A 25,956-nucleotide genomic window follows, 5' to 3' on the forward strand; every position below is an offset into this window, starting at 1 on the left:
TGTTCTGCCACTAGTAGCTTGAAGATCAAGCCTACTTGATGCTCTATGTTCTCAATTGAGGCTTGTTGACTTTCAAGTACCCTCTTTGTTTGTTGGAATCTATCATCAAGACTTGCAATGAACCTCATCATCAGATACTCTGACACTAACTCTTCATCTTGAATTGAAGGTGCAAGATTAGGCTGCTGATATAGTTGCTGAAATTCTGGTGGTTCTTGGCCATCTAAGCTCCATCCAAAGGGTGAATGAGTGTTCCATTCTTGATTGTAGGTGCTTCCATACGAGTCATTTGGCCAACTTCCCGTATAATTCACTTATTCATAGTTATAAGAACAATGAGCAACATCACTATACAATGGAGAATCATTACTCAAATGTAAACCACAATAAAATTCATAAAAAACTTGAGATGAAAGGATAGGAGTGGAGAGTTGATCGGTAGCCCTGCAAAATGATTCCACTCAAGCTTCTAAAGATGCACAGGTATCCCAATTTTTTGCACTCTCTTGGTTCCTGATATCGTTTTCTAACGTGTCATACAAAGAGTTTGAATTTAGCATTGAACCTCCTTATCATTCACTACCTGAATCATAAACTTAAACTAAATAGATATATACAAAAATAAATAAATAAATAAAAACCATAAAATAGTAAAAGAATGGCTAAATTAACAAATAGCGAATTTCACTCTAGTTTTCAAACAGTCCCCGGCAACGGCGCCAAAAACTTGATACCTGCTATTTGTATTAGCTACAATCTAAGGCAGTGTACCTATCGATGCAGTCTAGCACTAATGGCGAGTATCAAGGTCGTATTCCTCGGGAAAGTGAAAGCCCAAAGTTACTCCTTTGTTCTATGTTATATTAACCTAAAATGAATGATGAATAATTTCTAAACTAACTAATAGCTACAAGCTAAGTTCTAAGGGAGATGTAGGAGTAGATGGATAAATGAAACAACCAAGATAAGAAAGCAAACCCAAAGGGAACCTAAACTAGTTGGCAATCAAACAAAAGATAAAAGATTGATGATTCCAATTATGCTACCTGTGGACGAATTCTTAACTGAATTCAATTTTTCTCTCTCGATAACCGAATTCCTAAACCTAATAACCTAAAGTTTGAATCTCTTCTTAACGATTGATTCTTAAATTAGCATTAGGCTTTAATCGGCCTCTATTAAGCTTTGTTAATTCTTAATCCGGCTAGTTAATTATCCTTATCTCTAAGTGATTATTAACCAGTTCTTGCTATTCAAAATTCCAATTACTAAATGGACTTCTCAATCACATAGAGCAATCTAAACACCACAATTCACAACGTCTCATGAATAATGCATTATCTTATTAATACTGAAAGCAAGAAGAATACAAAACTAACTCAAACAATCCAACAATTTAATATTAAGCCAACATAGTAAAGAAATCCGAATGGAATTAATCAATCTAGCTAAACATGTTCATTATCAAAACCCCAAGAATTCAATTACAACAATGAGTAAAGGTAGATAAACCCGATTACACCCTTGGATGAGAGTAAACAGCCCCAATTCCTCTTGCTCGAATTGAATTGATTCTTGTTCCTCTTGCTCAAATTGAAACCAATCAACGAACCTCGCCCAATCTTCAATCTTTAAAGGGAATCCGATTTAAACCTTGGTCAAAGTCTCCTTTTTCCTTGGTTCTAACTCAGAAAACCCTTAGAGAGAGAAAAATTAGGGTTTGGGACGTTCTGCCCTGTTCTTTTGCATTTCCTTCTTTTCTTTCTTTTAATTAGTTCGTCCAGCTACCGCGAACATGGCCATGTTGGGAACACGTGTCTAGTGTTCCTGGCCGTGTTGGGAACACGGTCTGGTGTTCCTGGCCGTGTTGGGAACACAGACCCATGCTGATGGCCGTGTTACTCTTTGTTGTCGTGCTCCTTAACGCATCTTTTTCTTGTTGTCAAATGCACCCAAAACAACCATTTTAATGCCCGTGTTGGGAACACGGCCAGTGTTAAAACCAACATGGTCGTGTTCAGCTTCCCTATGCGCAAACTTGACTTATTTCGGCAACTTTGATGTCCAATTCTGCTCCAATTCTTGCCTTTATCACTCTTTGGTTTCTTTTGGACCTAGTGCACACAAACAGACGCATAGGGTGAGTGTTAGGACCAATTCACATCCAAATGTATATAAAATTAGCCTTAAAAACTCCATTTACATGTGTGTATTCCACGCACATCAGGTACCCATAAGGATATGATTAGTACGGTAATTGACAAGACCACTAGGATGATCGCATTCTTGGATCAGGACTTACTACTCGAGGGAAGAGACCACAACAAGGCTCTTTATATAGCAGTAGAGGTCAAGGGGAAAAGGACTCCATGTGTGATAGTAGATGATGGGTCTACCATTAATGTATATCCTTCTCGCATACTCCCTAAGTTGGGGATGACTGGGAAAGACCTAAAACATCAGATATGGTTATAGGAGCCTATGATGAAACAAAAAAAGACATGAAAGGAATATTCTCAGTACTGGTAAAGACATGTCCAATTGAATGCTGGGTAAAGTTCATTGTACTAGACATCCTAGTAACTTTTGCACTAGTATTGGGAAGCCCATGGCTCATTCCCTAGCAAGAGTTCCTTCCACTATGCATCAAAAGGTCAAGTTCTCTTATGAAGGCAAAATAGTAACCATTAACACCGAAGGTGGTAAGGTTGTCTCAGCTATTCAAGAAGTTGTGAAAGAGCTGGAAGCCCCTACTGGATTCCAAGTTGTTGTTCTTTATGAGAATTACATGGATCCTAAAGTAGCCAGCATGTTCAAAAAGATGGATTCCATGCCTGGAATGGGGCTAGGAAAGAATGAGCAGGGTACTGCAGAGCTACCAGGCTTCAAAGGTCAGAAAACTCAGCACTAGCTAGGTTACCATGAGGATGAAGATGACAACAAACCAAAGGGTAAGACTCTAAAAGATGTATTTGTCCAAGAGTACAAGACTTACTCTGGAGAGCCCGAACTCGTTACAATAGTTGAGACTGAGGTGCCGAGATTTGAGATATTTAAGAATATGATTATCGACAGGATGGTCGAGTTGAGCATCAAGAAAGTCCATGAAAAGCTTACCACTAAGGTTATCAATTAGTGCTTCAAAGTTAAATGAGTGTTAAGAATTGAAAGTAATTATCTTAAAGAGATAAAACTTGGAATGATGCAATGATAATTGTTTGGACTGTATGAAATATTTACTTGGACTGATTAGGTGGAAGTTGAGCTGAACTTTTGGAGGTTCTAAATGGGTATTTGGTATGTTGTGCGATCATGATTATAGAAGTATTTTTAGCAGGAAATGGACCCATTTTATGGGGGAATTAGTCCGATTTATAGGGAAGATGCTGTCAAATTTTTAATAGTCCTAAAAAGTTCAAATAATTAGAGAATTTATAAGATTATATAAAAATAAGATTAGAATTAGAATCAGATTTTATATATTTGATATTATATTTTAGTTAAGAATTATTACAAAATACGATTTAAATTTATTTCTCAATTTCATTTATGTATGAATTATAGGTTAGTTCGGAAGTCATTCGGAATTTAATGAAGGGTATAGTCAACTCGGCTCCTGCATACCAGGTGAGTGGATAAACTTATACATTGTGATTTTCTTTCATCTATTATTTATGTACCTATGATTTCTTGAATTATTTTCTTTAAAGTTATTATTTTAAAAGTGATTTAGAATCTAATTATATTATATAGAAAATAGGAACAAAAAATGGAATTTTTTAGTTTTCCATATATAAATATGATTTTACATAGCTGTATAAATGGTTATACACTCATTTATTCAAATTCTTATTTGTTTCTGTGGCCAGTGATTTCGGGGGCGCACCCAAGTGTCTCTAGCGACTAGGACATTGCAAGGCTTTTCAACCTAATAGGAACACGCTAACTAATTCTCCGAGACACTTTTATTAATTGAGTGGCATACTAGATTCCATAAGGAAGCTTCGCCACATCTAGAGATGGATCCGAAAGCCAACTTCCTTATTTTTGTATCTTAATATTTAATTTTATTTTTTAATGGGCTATTCTCTATAAATGCGACAATGTATATTATACAAGCATCCATTACAGTATGTGAGATCCACTTAGGTCTAGCTTATTTTAAGCCTAATTCCCAATCAAATAATTAACCTAATTATCCATCCAATTATGTATAGAGACCACCTAGTCTAGCCTAATTAAACATTATGCTTTAATTACCAAGTTTTTAACCTAAATGGACTACATCTTACATGCCAAGACCTGATTCAATGATCCTATTCTAAGTGAGTTGATTAATTAACTAAAAATGGCAAAGCCCACTAAGTCTAATTGGATTTTAATTTAAGTCCAAATTTACCAATATGTTAACTTAATGGACTATAAATTGCATACCAAAGTCCAAGTTTTAGGACCTAAGTCTAGATGTCTAATTTTAGTTAACAGTCATACAACAGTTATTTGTCATTATCAAAATATAGTAAAACATAAAATAAAATGAAGAAAGCAGTAAATCTAACTATTACAACCCTTCTTACAACTAATAAACTTAAGAAAAATGACTAAACTAAGTTACAGTGTATAAAAATTGCCTAATATTGCATAAAGAATCTGAAAATAGGGCCAAAATTGGTGCAGAGTCGATCCACTCAACGGATAATGGAATCGGCACTGTATAGAGCTGATTGGCTCTAAGGCTTGGTAATAGCCGGTTTTGCATGTTTTCTCGATCCTCCCTCGCCTACAAGCTGATTTAACATGCACAAGAGATAAAAACATGATCAAAACTCGAAAAATGAAGCAAGTGGCATTGAGCCTAATGGTCGTTGGAAAGAGATCGAGATAATGATGCATATTAGAGACCTGAAAGTCATGATGACCACTGGAAGCATGATTCTAGAGATAACTCAAGCATGTAAGGACTAAATAATTTTTCCTAGGAGTTGTATTGATACTTGTGCAATGACAGTTGACTTTGCCACAATCTCATGCAGATAGCAGCTAAATCTCTTTTCTTTTCTTACTTTTACGCCTTAACTTTTGCCTAAGTTGTCCTTTTGGATTTTCAATTTAGTAGGCTAATGTATTAACTTTTATCTAAGTCGCCCTTTCAGGTTTTCAACTTAGCAGACTCTATTTTTGCCTAAGCTGCCCCTTCCGGTTTTCAATTTAGCATTTTCTATTTTTTTACACTTTTCTTTATTTTCTTATGTTCTCTTTTTGCATATTTGGTTACTCGAGTATTTGCAGTCCCTTTTATCAAGCTTGCAGATGATTCTACTGATTTTCAAGACTTCCCCTGAGATAAGATTTCTCGAATGAAAGCTGAAAGGCTCTAGTTCTACCAATTTGAGTGTGATATCACAATCGACAGAGATGTAAGTGCGATAAATTCTTAGGTTTTTCTACAAGAAACAAAAATTAAAGGAAAATGATTCTGCTTCTATTTTGATCTTATAGATTCAGCTTCTTATTTTGTTTTTCTTCCTAGTAGCACGCAAGCAATGAAAATTGATGTGAAAGTTTGACAAAAACTCTAATCAAATTTTGTACATTCAATAAGGGCATAAACAGGTACATTTTTTTATTTCTCATAATACTACTCTTGTTATCAACTAGTCCATTTAGATTTTCTAGTCAAATATTTTTCTCACCTTTTATTTCCTTAACTTTTGCCTGACTAGCCTATGCAGTCCTCTAGTCTATAGGATCTGTCATTCTATCTTTTTCAAAGATAGTATCTAACACGGTCCATATTGACTTATGAATTTATTGCTTCCAAGATTTGAACTCCTTTCAGCATCTTTGAGCATCATCTTTTCTTTCTTTGATATAAAAATTTTCAAGCTCAATCTAAATTTCTTTTTGGAGTCGTTGTGATAATGTTTCAAGGTTAGAGCACTAATCTTTAATCTCTTCTAAATTTTTGGAGGTCCTTGTTGTTCTCAAGGTTGTAATGTGATGAGGGTTGAACTTGGCCTTCTTGCTTTGCCCCCAATCTGGTGAATAATTCTATTACCTTGAGTTCAATCGTACGTATCAATTACTATTTCCTTTTCTTTCTTTTTTCTGCTATTTTATTTTTCTCTTTCTTATTCTCTCACTTGTTTTTCTCTCTTCAAGAGTTATATTATGTCACATGGAAATGTATACAGGATTATCATTTGTGCTCAAATTAAGTAATCAATTTGAATAGAATTAATATTAAACATGCTCATGTAATAATCATTGTCATGCAACATATCATCAAGATAAATATTATAAAATAAGCAAAACAAGGTTATATCACTGATCCTAGCTAAAAGCAAAATCATTGCTCTAAATCAACATCTAAATCTTATGAAGCTTCATCATCTTTAGATGGTAGGTCTTCGATCTCTGTAGCTTGATATTTTTCGATGTTCCAACCAGCTCTAGTATTTTCAATTTCTTCTACTTGTAAGCCATCATCATACAAGCCTGCAAAGGTCTTGGGATTCATCATTTGCAGCTTTTCAACCCAAGATGGGAGAACATTTTGAATTGCCATATGAAGTTAATCCTTTTTAGAAGGCTTGTTCTTCATTAACCCTGCTTTGTTTCTCCATCTAGTCAAAGAAGTCAGAAAAAGACTCATTAGGCTTTTTCTTTGTCAATTCTAAATCTCTTACTAATTGAGTGGCATACTAGATTCCATAAGGAAGCTTCGCCATATCCAGAGATGGATCCGGAAGCCAACTTTTTTATTTTTGTATCTTAATATTTAATTATAATTTTTAATGGGCTATTCTCTATAAATGCAACAATGTATAATATACAAGCATCCATTACAGTATGTGAGATCTACTTAGGTCTAGCTTATTTTAAGCCCAATTCCCATTCAAATAATTAACCTAATTATCTATTCAATTATGTATAGAGACCACCTAGCATAGCCCAATTAAACATTATGCTTTAATTACTAAGTTTTTAACCTAAATGGACTACATGTTACATGCTAAGACCTGATTCAATGATTCTATTCTAAGTGATTTAATTAATTAACTAAACATAACAAAGCTCACTAAGTCTAATTGGATTTTGATTTAAGTCCAAACTTACCAATATGTTAACCTAATGGACTTTAAATTGCATGCCAAAATCCAAGTTTTAGGACCTAAGTCTAGATGTCCAATTTTAGTTAACAATATATAACAATTATTTTCCATTATTAAAATAAAGAAAACAATAAATCTAATTATTACAACCCTTCCTACAACTAATAAACTTAAAAAAATGACTAAACTAAGTTACAGTATACAAAATTGTCAAAATTGCATAAAAAATCTAAAATAGGGCTAAAATTGGTGCAGAGCGGAACGACTTAGCAAATCTGAATCGGCACTGCATAGAGCTAATTGGCTCTAGGGCTTGGTAACGGCCGGTTTTGCATCTTTTCTTGAAATAAGAGATTAAAACAAGATTAAAACTCAAAAAATGAAGCAAGAATCATAACAAGACAAATCAAATTAAGCTAGAAATCATAAAAATAATACAAAGCCTAGAAAACAAAAAAGAAAACTACTAGAAGGCAAATAAAACTTCACATGGCAGATCCTAGATTTCAATCATGCAACCCTAGTAATTCGATATGATCACATAATCAAAAGAATAAATCTAACATATCACCCTAATTATTCCAATCATCATATTCAAAACCCAATAGAAAATATATTATCAGATTCAAAATCCAACATGTTCATATTATCAAATTCAAAACTTAATAAAAATAAAAATAAAACATATGTTAATTATAGGGAATGTAACACCCCCATTACATGCTAACCAATAGACATTAGCCAGAAAACATACAAGCGTCGTAGACCATATACTACATGTAGATAGGTCAATATACAGATTGTTAAGAATCAAGACACAAGGTTATTAACATATAAACATATGATTATACTTAAACATCATTTAACAAGTATTCAAAACATCTTCTTATGCCTTACAAGGCACACTTCTATATACATCACATAACTACATACAAAATGCATTAGGAGGAGACTCCACAAAATTGGCCCAACCTGACAGAACGGCTAAAAGCTAGACTTCGGATACAACCAACGGATGCACTACTATTTACAAACCTGAAAAGAAAAATTTTGGAGAGGGGTGAGCCTCCAGCTCAGTAAATAAATAATCAACATAATCTATATCACATACACTTAATACAATTTCCACCCAATCACATAGCTTACCATGATTCATAGTTTAGGTATAAATTCATACCATTCTACTCAATTCAGTACAACCATCATAGAAGAAATACAATTCAACAATTATGGTTAGTTCTCACGGCTTGTGGATCCCCTTTAATGTACTGCTCCGCCTCATCCTCACCTATCGCACACGTAAGCTGCTCCGCCTCATCCTCACATAATACACTTTTATAGCCACTCTAGGCTCTAGCCTCCCAAGGCTTTATATACAGATATATATTTTTTTTCACAAGGGAATCCACCATTCACATACACATATGCACTTAACACCACAATTCAATCATTTCACTTATATCATATTCAAGCAATAACAATTGTTCCACTCAACACCAATCATATCCATCTCATTCATTCAAACACAACACAATATTAAGCAAACACAACCATTCGTAGAACATTTGATTAAATATATGGATATAGCAAATATTAACTATTTACTTACTCAAAATACACTTATTCCTTCAGCATATAAGAACCTCCTTTCTCCACAACTTCCTTTCCAGGCCTTTGAGTACCTGTTAACACATTCATCAATTCACATTTCATGCATATTCCAAATATTCATGTAAATGCTAGTTCTAATGCATTACAAGATCATCCCCTTTGTAATTCATAGATCTAACTCTTCCTCTAAGACTCTCAATTACTATTTTAATATCATATAAATATTTTCCATCTAGTTATATACCAATTTAACTCAAATTAATATCAAATAAATTGCATAAAACTAATCTCCAACATCTATGTTTTCTAGACAGAATTTAGTACCAAAGTATATTTATTGCTGGGCAAAATTGGCTCAATACAAAAATCTCGTATTAAATAGACATATATGCTTATGCGTCTAGTTTCATCTCCAAGAAGAATTACTCAATTCTGACTTCTATAGATTTAATTATTCTCAAATTACTGAGCAAGGGTCATACAGCTAGTTGTACCCGAGCAGCAATCTGTTTGCTCAATTTAAGCAACTTAAACGGCAAAAATAGCAAAATCACAAAAGTACAAAGTTATAGAGGACTCTTCAAAATTTTCATAGACACCAATTAAGCTTAATTTGGACTTATATAACCCATGTTATGCCCAAAATACAGAACATTAAGGTTGCTGGAATTTTGACAGTTTTCTATCTTGACATACTTAAACTTAAATCAAGATTAATCTCTATGCAATCATTCAATACTCTACTAATTCATGATAATCAGACCTTTAATTAATCAATGAAAGCATCAATTGAAGTTTTTCCAATTTGTAATCAAGAACCCTAATGACAAATTAATAATACTCAAGTAACAACTCACCAATTTCAGCTTTTGGGTTGCTAATATGCTTAAATCCTTTAGCTTTAGCTTGGCTCCTTCAATAGTTGGTAAAATCCTATCTTAATCTTAAGTTTTTCTAGGTATTCCACTCCTCTCTCTTGTTCCAAATATTGAGTTTTTGGCCATGTACGAATTTTAGAGAAATGAAGAGGTAAAATGAGCTTGCTCATGGTTCCAATTTCCAAGATTCATCTCTCAATGCCACCACCTACTTAACTAGTTTTATCATCCTAAATTAATTCTTACTAACCATATATAGGTACTAACTTTTAATTACATTTTTAAGTCCAATCTATTTACCAAACCTTCAGCTATTGGTTCAATTAAGTCTTAATGCTTAATACACATGGTAATTATAGTATAAATTTCCCCTAGGTACCCAATTACTTGCTATTACAGATATTTTCCCTTATAAGAGTTTAAGCCCAAATCTTGGAAGCCCTTGGCCCAACACATGTGATGTAAGGCTTTAGGATCAAAGATATATAGGCTTTATTCTTATATTGGAAAACATCACTTTTGTCTATTTTACATTGCTTTGAGAGTTATTGGCATGTGCGTTCGGTACTTATTATCCCTTTTTGATAATAAGCCTAGACCCAAAATCATAAGATAGATAGACTCATCTTGAACTATGTGTAGGAGTAATAAGGTCGGAGGGATTTCTCTTTGATTTTATTGCTAGCCTCTAATCTTGTGCATTGCACGTGCATCATGCATCACTCTAACTCTCTATTTTGAAGCCATAGATTCTCCTTTGGATTGGAAAAGATAAGAGAGTCGTAGGCTAGAGAGATACCAATTTCATTGAAGATCTAGTCCGTATTGGAGTATCTTGAAAAACCAAGGAGTCAACCTTCCGTGATTGAGACCGAATCAACGAATGGCTAATGAAAGAGCTAACAAGCAGGATCTCGAGATCCTCAAGAATGTTGTTATTAATGACCTAAGGGGTATTGACTCAAGAGGAGTTCCAATAACTTTTGGATGGAATGGTTACAAACTAAGCCTAATCGAATGCTCCAACTGCCCCCACAATAGCTAATCCCCTTGCTATAGTTGATCCAATTACTATTGCTGTTGAAACTGCCACTACTACTGCTGCTACCGTTATTAATGCTAATGACCCTACTAGAAGGTGAGTGGCCCGAAACTTTTTTAATTTTGACAAGTGACCAAGCTAAGAAGGAGACTGCTCTTACTACTAATGAGGCTTGAATTGTGAGTGCGAGGCTCGATTAGATGTAAGGGATGTTGGAAATTAAAGGTTTGGACCACACTTATGACTTTGATGAGTTGGTCCTGACTGGTGAAGATAAGCTGCCTGCCAAGTTTAGAATGTCTGAGATGAACAAGTTCAATGGGACTAGTGATCCAGAGGTCCATTTAAAACAATATGTTGCTATCATATGGGGACTACTCAATTAAGTAAGACCCAAATTGTTAAGCTATTTTTGTTGTCCTTAGAAGGACCCACTATGAACTGGTATCATAGCTTAGAAAGATCTGTCAAAGCTAAGTGGCGAGATTTGTGTAATTCTTTTGTTAAGCAATATGATTATAACACTCATCTTGAATTTTTAATTAGAGATCTTGAGTCCACTAAAAAAAGCCCAACGAGTGTTAATCTGATTTCTTAATCAGGTGGAGGAATAAGGTTAGGTTGATGAAGAACAAGCCTTATGACAAGGACCAAGTTCATATGGTGGTCTGAAGTTTCCTACTGGCTTGGGTTGAGAGACTTCAGATGATGAATCTTAAGATGTTCATAGACTTATATGACACTAAACTTCAAGTTGAAGAAATCGAAAATGACAAAATTAAGAATGTCCAAACTGGTGGAAGAACAAACTATCATGCTAGAGGGAGCAGAACTCTTGATGTGAATGTTGTCCAACAATCAAGGAGGTTCTTCAATCTCAAATAACCTCTTTAAAAAATCTTCGAAAGGCTAGTACAAAATGGCCTGCTCCAACCCACTACCTTCAAAAATCCACCAAACCCTAACGCACATGGATATAAGCCAAACACTTACTACAAATTCTACTAAGCAACCAAACATCATACCGATAATTGCATCCGCATGAAACACAAAATCCATGACCTAACCGATGCCGAAAAGCTAACCAACCCCGACCAACCCAATACCAAAAGAAACCCACTACCAAACTACAACACACCATGCCAAACTAGGTATCCATGATTAGCCCCGACTTCAGTGAAGAGGAGGTCATGAATTCCTTCCAATACGTACTCATAATTGAACCTCAGATAGAGCTAGAACTTGAGCCTAAAAGCTTATAAAGAACCTTCTCCGAGCTGGGGGCACCATTATCTATGGTGTTCCATTACCTAGTAAGGATCATGAAGCTTAAACCCCTAACACTGAGAAGTGGTTTGAACCCTCACAATGGCTAGTATTGTGAGTATCACTAGAACTTCGGGCATGTGACTGATCGGTGTAATCGTTTAAGGCATGAGATTCAAGACTTGATAGATAGCGGGGAATGGTAAGTGGTGCAACCTCCTCAAGATGAGTGTGAAACTCTGTTAGGGCAGCCTTTGAGCAAGTTCACTTTCAAAGGACATTATTCAAATCCTCCTTCAGTTGACATTCAAATTGAAGACATTATGCTGAGTGGGTGGGGATTAGATCATAAAGAACAAGTAATTGGCAACACTTGCCTCTTGGAAGTGTGGAAACAAGGAGAAAAAAAGTCAATCATGGCCATTGATATCTGGTCCAGTTTTGAGGAGAATGTGAAGTCTAAGACATGGTGCCAAAGACATCTAGGCAGATAGTGACTTTAATAAGGAAATTGGCCAAAGGCTAACAGTAGTGACAAGGGAGCATAAGAGTTGAAGTAGATCAAGAAATGTTCAAAGGAATATGATAAGGGTTGTTAGAAGAGCTAAAAAAGAATAAGAAGACGGTTGATATCTAGGAGTTGCTCATGCACTCCCAAGGTCATAAGAAGGATCTGATTTAGGCCTTGTCCAGTATCACCAAAAGCATGGCAGCCACCCTCAAGAAAATGATCAAAACAATAATTGACAAAACCACGAGGATGATCACTTTCTCGAATGAAGATTTGCCATTAGAGGGAAGGGACCATAATAAGGCTTTTTAATTTACAGCTAAAGTGAAAGGGAAAAGGACTCCCCGTGTGATTGTAGATGATGGGTCAATCATTAATACTTGTCCTTCTCGCATACTTCCTAAACTTGGAATGGCTGCGAAAGATCTGAAGCCATCTGATATGATCATAAGAGCCTATGGTGAAATCAAAAGGGATGTAGAAGGAACATTCTCAGCCTTGATGAAGACATGTCCTATATAATCCTGGGTTGATTTCAATGTCATGGATATCCTAGTAACTTTTATCTTCCTATTGGAAAGGCCATGGTTTTATGCCCTAGAGGAGTACCATACATTGTACATCAGAAGGTCAAATTCCTTCATGAAGGAAAGATAGTCATTATCAATGTCAAAGGTGGCAAAGTCATCTCGGCTATTCAAGAGACTGCTGCTAAGGAACTTAATGCCTCGATTAGGTTTCAAGTTGCTATCCTCTATGAGGATTGTATGGATCCGAAGGTGGCTAGCATGTTCAAGAAGATGGACTTCATGCTTGGAATAGGGCTGAGGAAGAATCAGCAAGGAATTGCAGAGCTATCGAACTTTCAAAGGATAGAAGACTTGACATGGCCTGGGGTACCATGAGGATGAAGATGAGGACAAATTAAAGTGTAAGACTCTAAAGGATGTTTTTTGTCAAGTACAAGCCCTACTTTAGTGAGCCCAAGCCTATTACTGTAGCTGGGACTGAGGTGCCAGGATTCGAGATCTTCAAGAGCTTGATTGTCAACAGGATGGTCGAGTTGAGCATCAAGGATGTACGAAAGAAAAGTCACTATCAAGGTTGAGGAGCTTAAGCTGGAGGAATTCATCTGCCTACCTAAAGACCTAAGTCCGCAAGGTTTAACTGTATTAGTAGAGAAAAATATCATTGATATATTTTATAAAGAAACTGATGTAATAACGTTCGGTCTTTATAAGGACAATGATATTGTTGCTTCTAAGATTAATGATATAAACTTTGATTTTGCTTACTTATGTGATGTCCTTTCTAATAGTAGTATGCATTTTAATAATCATGACATGTGCATATTTGACATTAATTCTACTCAAATTGATTAATTTAATTTAGGTACAAATAAAAACCCTAGAAACATTTCTATCGCTCATGATATAACTTTTAAGGAAAGGAGAGAATTTGAAAAAATATTAGGAAAAGAAAATCAATATTTGCTTGGTCGTACGATGATATGCCTGGATTATATAGAAAGATAACGAAGCACCATATTCTAACCTATCCGCAAATCAAGCCTATCAAGTAGAAGATGATAAGACTGAGGCTGGAATGGGCAGAGAAGATTAGAGAGGAGGTGGCTAAGCAGGTGAAAGCCAAATTCCTAGAAGTAGTCAACTACCCTAAATGGTCGGTGAATATTGTCACGGTCCCAAAACAGACAAAAAAGTTAGATGTGTATAATGTATAGATTACCGAGACCTAAATAAGGCTTGCCCTAAGGATGATTTCCCCCTTCCTTACATAGATATGATAGTCGATAGTGCGACTTTAAGTGCAATGTAATCTTTTGCAGATGGATTCTTAAGATACAATTAGATCATGATGGTAGTCGTGGACAATCTAAAGACGACATTCATCACCGAATGGGGCACGTACTTTTATAAAGTTATGCCTTTTAGATTAAAGAATGAAGAAGCAACTTATCAGAGAGCAATTGCTACCTTGTTTCATGACATGATGCACATGGAAGTTAAGGTATACGCGGATGACATGATGGTCAAATCTAAAATAGGGGACGGACACTTCCAGGCTCTAGATAGGTTCTTAGGATGAGCGGAAAGGTATAACTTAATACTTAATCCAAAGAAAAGTGTATTCAGAATGACATCAGGGACGCTATTGGCACACATAGTGAGTTAATAAGGAATAGAAATTGATCCGGATAAGATTAAGGCGATTCAAGAAATACTAGCACCAAAGACAAATAAGGAGGTTAGAGGATATCTAAGACATTTAAAGTACATCAGCAGGTTTATCTCCAAGCTCACAATGGTTTGTGATCTTAATTTTCAAACTTTTAAGGAAACACCAACCCATTGTGTGGGATGAACAGTGTCAGAAAGCCTTCGACAAGATTAAGAAGTACATGATGAAGCTGCCGAATATAAAACCGCCAAAAGATGGGAAGCCGATGATTCTTTACTTAGCTCTAGAAGAGGAAGCAATTAGAGCAATGCTGGGGGAATATGGGCCTAATAACATGGAGCATGCGATTATTATCTCAGTAAGAAGTTGCTACCTTATGAGTCAAAGTACAATCTCACATAAAAGACTTGCTTGGCTATGATATGTGCTATGAAAAAGTTAAAATAATATTTCCAATCTTATAGCGTACAAGCAATTTCAAAAATAGATCCGATGAAGTATTTATCCAAACCTCCATCTCTCACGGGAAAGTTGGCTAGGTGGTTAGTACTTCTAATAGAATTCAACATCAAGTACGTTACCAAGAAAAGAGTTAAGGTAGGATAATTCCTAGCACAAAACATAATCGAGGGACACGACCCATGGGATCTAGAGTTTCCTGATGAGAATTAAAGGGCAATCGAGATCCAAGAATGATGGAATGATAAATGCAAGAGGTTTGGGGTTAGGAGTAGCCTTGATCATGCTAGAAGGAGAGATGCTACCATATTCTGCTCTATTCGCACATCAAGCCTATCAAGTAGAAGATGAGAAGGCTAAGGCTGAAATGGGCAGAGAAGGTCTAAAAGAAGGTCGCCAAATTTTCTAGATGTAGTTGACTATCCTAAATGATTGGCGAATATCGTCCCGGTCCTGAAGAAGCACGTAAAATTTATAATGTGTGTGGACTACTAGTACCTAAATATGACTTGCCCTAAGGAAGATTTTCCCCTTGCTCATATAAATGTGATAGTCGACAATATGGCTTCAAGCCCAATGTACTCTTTCATAGATGGATTCTCCGGATACAATCAGATCATGATGGCAGTTGTGAATAAGCTAAAGATAACATTCATCACCGAATAGGGCATATATTATCACAAGGTTATGCCTTTTGGATTAAGGAATGTAGGAGCGACTTATCAAAGAGCAGCCACTACCCTGTTTCATGATATGATGCATAAGGAAGTTGAGGTATACGTGGATGACATGATGGTCAAATCTAAAACAAGGGAAGGACACTTCCAGGCACTAGATAGGTTCCTAGGATGAGTGGAAAGGTATAACTTAAGGCTTAATCCGAAGAAGAGCGTATTCAGAGTAATGTCAGGAAAGTTGTTGGGACACATAGTGAGTCAACGAGGAATAGAAATCGATTCAGATAAGGTTAAGGCGATTCAGGAAATGCCAACACTAAAGACAATGAAGGAGGTCAGAGATTTCTAGGACATTTGCAGTACATTAGTAGTTCATCTCCAAGCTTATAATGGTTTGTGACCCCATTTTTAAACTTCTAAGGAAACACCAACCCGTTGTATGGGATGAGTTTAGAAAGCCTTCGACGAGATTAAGAAGTACTTGATGAAGTCGCCGATGATGAAACCTCTAAACGATGGGAAGCTGTTAATTCTCTACTCAGCACTGAAAGAGGAAGCAATAAGAGCAATTGTGGCACAATGCAAGCCCAATAATATGGAGCATGTGGTCTATTATCTCAACAAGAAGTTGCTAACCTATGAGTCAAAGTACAATCTCATAGAGAATACTTTCTTGGCTATGATATGGGCTATGAAAAAGTTGAGACACTATTTCCAATCTGATAGGGTACAATAAATTTTAATAATAGATCCATTGAAGTATTTGTTTAGAGCACCATCTCTCACAGGAAAGTTGGCTAGGTGGTTAGTACTTCTAATGGAATTCAACATCGAGTACATACTAAGAAAGTAGTCAAGGGAAGAGCTATAGTATAAGTCCTAGCATAGAATGCAATCGAGGGAGATGACCCTTGGGATCTAGAGTTTCTTGATGAGAATTTAGGGGCAATTGAGATCCATCCAATTTACTTTGATAGAGTAGTAAGTGCAAGAGGTACAGGGTTAGGAGTAGTCTTAATCATATAGAGATGCTGCCTGATGCGAATCATATTAGCAAGCTTCAAGACACAAGTCATGATCTAAGCACAAACATATGGCCGAAGCCTACACCAAGCTCAAGGAATCCCTTACACATTCAAAGTGGCCAATTATAAGATCTAAGGCCAAACGCATGAAGGAAGCTCTTAATAAACTCATTCAAGAGATTTAGGGCAAGGATATATTAGCCCATGGAGAGTTAGATTTAATTAAGGCTCCTAGCCTTGTTAATTTAATTTAATATGATGGGCTTAATGAAACCAAGCATGGGTCGAATATGTGTGCACAAGAGGGAGAGCTTAATACTTAAAGAGGGAACAAGGAGAACACTACTTTAGCTTCCTATTTAGTTAAAGGGACGTGCCAAATCAGATAGGAAGCATGGGAGCACGTTTTTAGCTTCCTCTTTTTTGCTAAATTGGAGTATTCTTCATTAGGAAATAAGGAGGCAGCTGCACACTTCATTGTTTATGAAGTTTTGCTTAATTGTTTAGTCAATTCTGATTTAGTAAAGATTGACTATTCCTTATTCTATTATTTAGGGAACTTTTATTTAGCATATCTTTTAGATAATTTCTAATTAGTTAATTTCCTTTATGCTATTTAGGAATTAGATTTATTTATTTCACTATATAAACTAAGTGTAACCACATTATTCAGGGAATGAATATTTTGAGTTAAACATATTTGTGAGAATTATTCTTGCTTGGTTCTTTGGAAGAATTTTGAACTTATCAAGAACTTGTTCTTTTGGCGTTCAACATCGACTTATCACTCACCTTCTACCTCTCTTGAGTGTGACGTCAACAATCTTTCTTATACCAAGATTCAAGATACAAGTTATCTTTGGGTTAAGGTCTTCAAGAGTTCAGATTTAGCTTTCTTGGGAATCTTATTCTAATTCCATGTGTTGGGTCTTGTTACAAGTTGCCAATGTTTACATAACTGCCAATAGCCAAGTGCTTGGACTTTAAGATAACAAACAACATGGCGGAGTACGAAGCATGTTTATATGGATTAGAAGCGGCCAAGATAGCATGAGTGAAGCAGTTAATGGTCTACAGGGACTCTATACTAGTGATCCAACAAGAAATTAAAGAACGGGAAGTGAAGGAAGAGAGATTGATGCCATATATAAACTACCTCAGGACTTTGGTTTACAATTTCTCCAAGTGTTCATTCATACACTTGCCCAGAGATGAGAACCAGATGGTGGATGCGTTGGCCACCATTTCATCTATGTAAGACAACCCATGCAACTCTTGATGAAGCCATTAGTAATCATAAAATCTAGAGTGCCCTGCTACTATTTGGAGCGAATAATGGATATTCAAATGGGTCCAGAAGAGAAGCCCTGATTCTACGATTTGCAAAGGTTTGTAGAAAGCATGGAGTATTTAGAAGAGGAGTTTGTGAGAGACATGTATGCACTCTAGATCCAGACCAGGAACTACATCAGCCACGATGTGGTACTGTATAATAGAATGGCTTTGGATGTTCAGCTTAGATGTTTGATTAAGGGAGAAGCACACGTAGTAATGGGAGAAATGCATAAAGGGGTATATGGGCCTTATATGAATAATACAGTCTTAACTAGGAAAATCATGCATCAAGGCTATTATTAGTTGACGATGGAAAAGGATTGTATAGCCTTGGTAAGAAAGTGTCGTGAGTGCCAATTGTATAGTGTCATTTTCCTCCGACCGAACATCACAATCTAGCTTTTCCATGGCATTTCGTAGCTTAGGGAATTGATGTCATTGGGGAGATAAAACCTTCTTCGAATGGGCATAGGTTTATAGTCGTGGCGATTGACTACTTCTCGAAATGGGTTGAAGGTGAGTCATTTACTAATGAATGGATCAAAATTAGAAAATCCCACCTTTTCTCCTTTAAGGCATTGCAACACATCAAGCTTGACTACAAGTTTCTTCACTCGGCTGTTAACTTTTCATGCCCAAAAGACCATGTCTTCTGCTTCAATGGCCAAGAATTATGCCTAATGATTGAAAGGTTCAGTGCCATCCTTGGAGGTCTTGGTGATTCTACCCACTTTATTGCTTTGCCAAGGCTTGATGATCCTTTCCCTGGAAAACTTATAAAATTGTTCAACATGCCCCCAGTAGAGGTACTTTTCCATTCTGTTGGTGAGTACATTAACCTTACTTCTTTGATTTCCTATTATGATAAGAAAGAAAGGGCAATTCTTATCTGGGTTAGGATAGTAGGCTTTTTTTCTTTACGCCAAATTTATGTTGATTTCTCCTCAAGGAGGAAGAGATATTCGAATTACTGATCTCATTGATCAGGTGGAGCATGGTGCTAAATTAGTTCTAATAATTCTGTTTGAAACCATTATTGGATTGGATATTGTACAAAACTTATCAAAGGTTTGCTAGAAGCCTTATTCTCTTGCAAGTATGCAACCAAATCTATTTGCTTGCTTTTTACTTTACACCTTAACTTTTGCATAAGTCGCCGTTTTGAGTCTTTAACTTAGAAGACTCTATTTTTGCCTAAGTCGCCCTTTTGGGTTTTCGACTTAGTACTTTTCTTTATTTTTTATTATTTCTTTTTTTACAGATTTGGTTGCGCAGGAAGCTTCAAATACTAACTATCCTAAAAGACATTGATAAGTATGAGCAAAGCATGTGCCAGTTTGCTCTTTTGCCATGCCTCAAGGTCATGAAGGTCGAAATGACTGGATGAAGGCGATACTAGACAACCTTATTCATTTGGTTTGCACTTGTTGGAAAATTCAACATGTCACACTTTTGATATATGGGGGTTGTGTCCACTTGCTTAGGCTTTGAGCATCCACTTTCTATACACCCTCTAGGCTTTATTGCCAGTATGGAAGGAAGCAACTAATTTTAGAATACCCTCTTAAATTTGAAGGCTTTCCATTTAGGTATGATTTCTTGGATAAGATTGAGAGGTTGTAGCCTCGCTGTACCATAGAGTGCAACATCAATGCTGAAGGTGACCAAACTAGAGACGACAACTTCAAGGCTTGGATCCTGCTTCACACCACCATTGCACTTGGATTTGCAAGGGATAAGAGGAGTTGAGAGTTAGCTGTTGAGTCTAAGAATGCAAGTGCAAAGAGAAGAAAGTCAAAATGCTTTTATTTTTAAATCTCGTAGATTTTGCTTAGATTTTGTTGTTTTTTTATTTAGTAGTGAATAAAGTAATAGGCATTCTTATACCAATTTGATAAAATTGTAAATAATTTTATTCATTCAATAAAGGCCTAAATGGGTATATTTTGATTTCTCGTGATACAAGTCTTGTTATCAACCAGTCCTTTTGGATTTTCAAGCTGAATATTTTCTCTTTTTATTGCCTTAATTTTTTGCTTAACCAGCCTTTTCAGATTTTCTAATGAGCAGACACTTTTTTTTACTATTATTTATGTTTCCTTTTTTTTTCTTTATTTCAAACATAGTATTTCTTGAGACGATCCAGGTTGATAGGCTCAAAGAATTCATTCCCTTCGAGGTCTGAAATCTTAGCAGCACATTTGAGCATAATCTTTTTCATAAAATATGGGCCTTCCCAATTAGGCTTGAACTTCCCTCTAGGATCGAACGTTGTAGGCCTCGTGCACTTCACCACTAGATCACCAACTTTGATATTTTCTGGCTTTACCCTCTTGTTGAATGCCTTGGCTACTCTCTTCTGATATAATTGCATATGATACAAAGCCTTCATCCTCTTCTCATCGATCAGAGCTAACTGTTCATACCCTTGCTCAGCCCACTACTACTTTGGTATATTAGCTTTCGATACAAATCTCAAAGACTTTAACTCTAGCTCAACCGGTAGAACCGCCTCATTCCATAAACTATAAAGTACGATGGATGCCCTGTTGATGTTCAATTAGTAGTTCGGTACCCCTAAAATGCGAAAGGTAGCCAAAATGATCAATCCTTGTAGTTTCATGCCATCTTTAAGAGTAACTTATTCAAGTTCTTATTAGCTGCTTTCACTGAAGCATTCACCTGAGGCTTGTATGGAGAGGACCTATGATGCTCAATCTTATATTCTTCAAGTAAATCTGTCATTTTACCTATAAACTGTACCCCATTGTCCGTCATAACATTGTGCAGGATCCTGTACCTGCAAATCAGATTCCTTTCTATAAACCTAGCCATATGCTTTGCCCCATGGTGGTAAATACTCAACTTCAACCCATTTAGAGAAATAGTCAATTTCCATGACTATGAACCTATGTCCATTTGAGGGGGGCTTTATCTCTTTGTTGTCCCTTGGAACCAAGAAGGGGAGTTGATTTGATGATCTCAAATTGCGGAATTTAGTAGTTTTGGATAAGACACAAGGATTTAGGAAAGATTAAGGGAGATTTGAAGAGAGTTAGGCTTTGAGAATTTGGCACAAAGGTATATAGTGCTTCAAAAATAATCCTCCCTACATCCACTCCTCAAGATCACACTTGAGTATCCCATTATAATCTTTAAAATTACAACCTTTGGATTTTATAAGTTCACCTAACAACTTGGTGGTTTTCCAAGGCTAACACTAAACCTCTTCCCTTAGTGAACCAATCTCTCACTAAGTCCCTTAACCCTTAAGTATTAATCATTACTCATCAACCAATTTCTTATATTTTTAGAGCCTAGTCCCACACAACCATCCTTTACACTTTTAAATGAACAATGCATTTCAACTCAATACACTATATAATGAAAGAAATTAGATGTAGAGAGTTGAGAAATAAATTTGCAACTGTTTTGGTATATCTAAATCACACACTTTCTTATTGAGACTTTATAAGGGGTATTTATACTCATACTAACCTCTTAGAGACGTTACAATAGTCCCAAAACACATAAAATGCAAGATTGACGACTTGGCAAAAAAATTGTTTGAAGTCCTGAAAAGCGCCCTTGCACTTTCTGAAAAGAGACGTTGCGGCTCACGGCTCCAGACACGTAGCTCTAACTTGGTGGCTGATATCTCAACAGTTACTGACATCATATTAATTGCAAAAACCTCCCCCGTACCACTATAGCGCTCTCGCGCTTGTCTTGTCCATGCTCAGAAGTGCCCTTGCGCTTCCATCGCGATATCGTCTACCATTGTTGGGATTTTAGTTTCTCCAAGTGTCTCTCCTTTACTTGGGACTTTGTCAACGGACATTTCCAATGGCTATCTTATTTTTGCCAATCTGAAAAGTGCCATTGCTCTTCTAAGGGCTTTTTATAGTCCTTTCATGAAAACTTGAGGATGCTTTTACTTTGATAAGTTTTTTTGATGCTCTATCATATAGACATTCAGATACAAGGTTAGCAATGTTCAATTTGGGTGTTAAGATCAAAATAAAGATCAATTGCACCTTAGGTAAGAAATCTCCCTCTTTTTGATTTTGATAAGCAAATTGATTAAAAGCCCAAAATTGATCATGTATAAGTGCAATTAAATAGTTAATAGCTAATATTCAAAAATCAAAAGAACAATTCACCTGATAGATTTACTCCCCCTTAATATTTGCATTTTCTCCCTTTTAGTTTTACAACTAAACTAAGCCAATATTGAGATTGTGTATTGATAAGCATCATACTACATATGTTTTCATGCCCGATTGTTCATATTTTTATGCATGATTATCCCATTTTATGCTAGAATCACCTGTCTTTTGTTTCCCTTTTCGTTTCAGGTCATTTTCGAAGGACACCATCAGTAATCGAGGGAAATACGTGTGATTACGGAGCAAAATCCATCAAATTGGGTGAGAACAAGCACCCCGAGGGTTGAGCACGGCTGGACTCCCAAGTAGCTGAATTATCAAGAGGCTATCCCCAATTGTGCCATTTCAAGACGACTTCAGAGCCACCACGGCCCAAAGACGCTCTGTGGTGGATCAAGATCACCTGGGCACGGTCCTCGAAGGAGTCAAGACTGGATTGGGCACTACTGTGGTGGCTCGAAGACAACAGACTCCACAGATTCAAGACACTGGACTATTGTCCGAATCATCACACGACTCCTACGGCCGAATCAACTATATAGGCGATTTTGAATTCTAATTGAAGAGGACGATTTTTGGACTCAATTCCAAGACACACACTTAATCAAATATTTCCTATACCTCAATTGTAGACTGGAGAGATCAATTTTCATCAATTGAAGGGGGATTCCACTTATTCCAACATCGAATTGAAGATCAAGACAAACTTTGGGAGCATTCAAGAGGCAACTAGGGTTTGAGATTTTGAATTTGCAAATTTAGGGTTTCTCATTCGACTTGAAAGAGAAGGGTGTACATACCTTTAATTTGTTTTTCCTTATTTTGTTCTTTAATTGCTTTGACTATGAACATGAGCGGCCTAGATCTTTTGAATCCATTAGGGTTCACCTTTGTTGATGGATTATGCTTAATTGTTAGTTTTTATAATTGTCATTCTTGCAATCTTCTTGCTATTCAGTGAATAAAAGTTTGATGCGGTTAATTTGAGACGTTGGATTAATTGTTTATTAGGTTGTTTCTTGACATTGAGAAATGCTTGTTACAACTGGATTTTGAATAGTAAGGACTAGTAGTTAACACTTAGAGATGAGGTTGATTTACTCACGGATTAAGAACTAACAACTCTTAATAGTCTTAAATCATACTTAATGCTAATTTGTAGTAATCCGATAGGAAGAGATTCCATTAGGTTAGTGCAGGGTTTAGGAATCCCAGTAAGCTCGAGAGAGGAACCGGGATTCAATTCAGGGATTTAGGCACGGGTAAGCAAGATCGGCAATCCATAAAATTCATCTTTAGAATTCCATCACTTAGGCTCCCTTTTGGATTATTTCTCTCTTTACAATTGTCTTTTAATTATCCATTGTTGTCCTTCATTTACTTAATTGCACTCATAACCATTACCGGTATGTTAGAACTTTCACACCCTATTTCGCATTCAGATAACATAGCAAGCAGTAGTAACTCTAGGTTCACCCGATCTCCGAGGATACGACCTTGACACTACCAAGTGCTAGGCTGCACTCAGTAGGTTCACCGCCTTAGGTGTAGGTTGCATAAAGAGCTCATCAAGTTTTTGGCGCCGTTGTCGGGGAGCTGTAACGGTGAACTAGAGTGAATTATTTTTATGTTAATTTAGTCATTATTTGTCTTATTCATTTATTCTTTAATTTTATTATTATTTTTTATTATATTATTTTTATTGATCGGTGGTTGTGTGGACTTTCGGTTTCAGGTAGTTTATGACCAGGAGCTCAAACTCGAATCTTATAGAGCCTCTATCTGATCCAGAACGATCCCTCAGACTCTTAAGGAAGAGGTTGCAATTAGAAGAGGAGGAGATTGAGGTTGAGGTACCTGTGGATAGACTAGACACGATGGAAAACCATGACCCCCACGCCGATGAGGATCAGAGGACGATGTACGAGTTTGCTCGACCATCTTTGGATGGGACGAAAACTAGTATAGTCAGACCTGCTGTAGCGGCCAACAATTTTGAGATAAAGGCCAATGTTATCCAGATGATCCAACAAAGCGTGCAGTTTGGAGGATTGCCCAGCGAGGATCCCAATGCACATATCTCCAACTTTTTGGAGATTTGTGACACATTCAAAATAAATGGAACAACCGATGATGCCATTCGGCTGAGATTGTTTCCATTTTCCTTGAGGGACAGAGCAAAGAGATGGTTGCAATCTCTTCCACAACAGACGATCACTACCTGGAAGGCGTTGGCTAAAAAATTTTTATTTAAGTATTTTCCTCCCGCTAAAACTGCTAAACTTAGAAATGACATATCTTCTTTTGTGCAGTTTGATGATGAAAGCATGTACGATGCATGGGAGAGATTTAAAGATCTTTTGAGATGCTGCCCACATCACGGATTGCCAGTGTGGATGCAGGTTCAGACCTTCTACAACGGGTTGAACCTCGCAACGAGGCAGATGGTGGATGTTGCAGCAGGTGGGGCGCTAAACAGTAAGACGCCCGAGCAAGCTCAGAACTTGATAGAGGAAATGGCCATGAACAACTATCAATGGCAATCCTCTAGGAGCCGACCAGGAAGACAAGGAGTGGTCAACCAAGTGGACTCTACAGTGACCTTGGCGCTCAAGTGGAGCTTCTAGCCAAGAAGATCGACCAACTCCAGATGCACACGCAATGAACGTTGGTCATGAAGTTTTGTGGTGGCCCGCATTACAAGGTGAACTGATCATGAGGTATGTTTGCTTCATCTTCTATTAGTTTTCCATCTAATTCTACTATATCTTCCGATGTTGAACAGTTGATTATATGGGGAATGCCCCAAGATGACAGAATAACCCTACAAAGAATACATACAACCCTGGATGGCGAATCACCCCAATTTCAGTTGGAGGAACAATAATGCCCGTGGTCCGCCAGTTTCCAAAGACTTCATCAATGACAAGAATAAACCACTGGGCTGCACAAGCTCCTCCTCCCAAGAAAAGAAGTCAAATTTAGAGGAGCTCATGATGAAGTTTGTGACATCTACGGAAACAAGATTCCAGTAGACCGATAGTGCACTTAGGAATCAAAGCACTTCGATTCAGAACTTGAGACTCAAATTGGCCAAATTTCTAAGATGCTTTCGGAGAGACCTTCGGGATCGCTCCCTAGCACTACAGAGTCAAACCCGAGGGAGCATTGCAAAGCTATCACCTTATGCTCGTAAGAATTTGATTGGTTCTTCGCCTTTAGGCCGATAAGGATAATACAATCGTGCGGTCGAGCCGGCCTAAGGAAGGACCAGACCTTGAGATGGTAGAGAATGAGAGAAAGAAAGAAGACAGTAAAGACTTCAAGGGAGCATCACTTACCATATCCCGCAAGGTCGAGACAGATATGGTGGACAAGCAATACAGTAAGTTTCTTGACTTATTTAAACAAATTTGAAAATTAACTTACCTTTTGTTGAGGCAATTTCACAGATGCCGAAATACGCCAAGTTCTTAAAGGAGATTTTGAGCAACAAGAGGAAGTTGGAGGATCTTGGTCAGGTGGTGCTTAATGAGGAGTGTTCAGCTATTCTCCAGAACAAACTGCCACTCAAGCGACGAGATCCAGGGAGTTTTACTATCCCTTGTATGATTGGTGATTTATCAATTAGTGGTGCATTGGCTGATTTAGGAGCCAGTATTAACT

The 25,956-nt window shown here is 36.8% G+C and overlaps 1 non-coding gene across 1 annotated transcript; it reads right to left on the reverse strand.

The window, feature by feature from the left end:
* Positions 1 to 24,569: 24,569 nt before the first annotated feature.
* Positions 24,570 to 24,676, reverse strand: LOC112536005. Its single transcript, XR_003080072.1, has one exon. It is a non-coding gene; the product is annotated as a small nucleolar RNA R71 (small nucleolar RNA).
* Positions 24,677 to 25,956: the final 1,280 nt, after the last annotated feature.

Source organism: Ricinus communis, chromosome 1 (assembly GCF_019578655.1).
Source record: "Ricinus communis isolate WT05 ecotype wild-type chromosome 1, ASM1957865v1, whole genome shotgun sequence".
In the NCBI taxonomy this organism is placed as follows: Eukaryota; Viridiplantae; Streptophyta; class Magnoliopsida; order Malpighiales; family Euphorbiaceae; genus Ricinus; species Ricinus communis.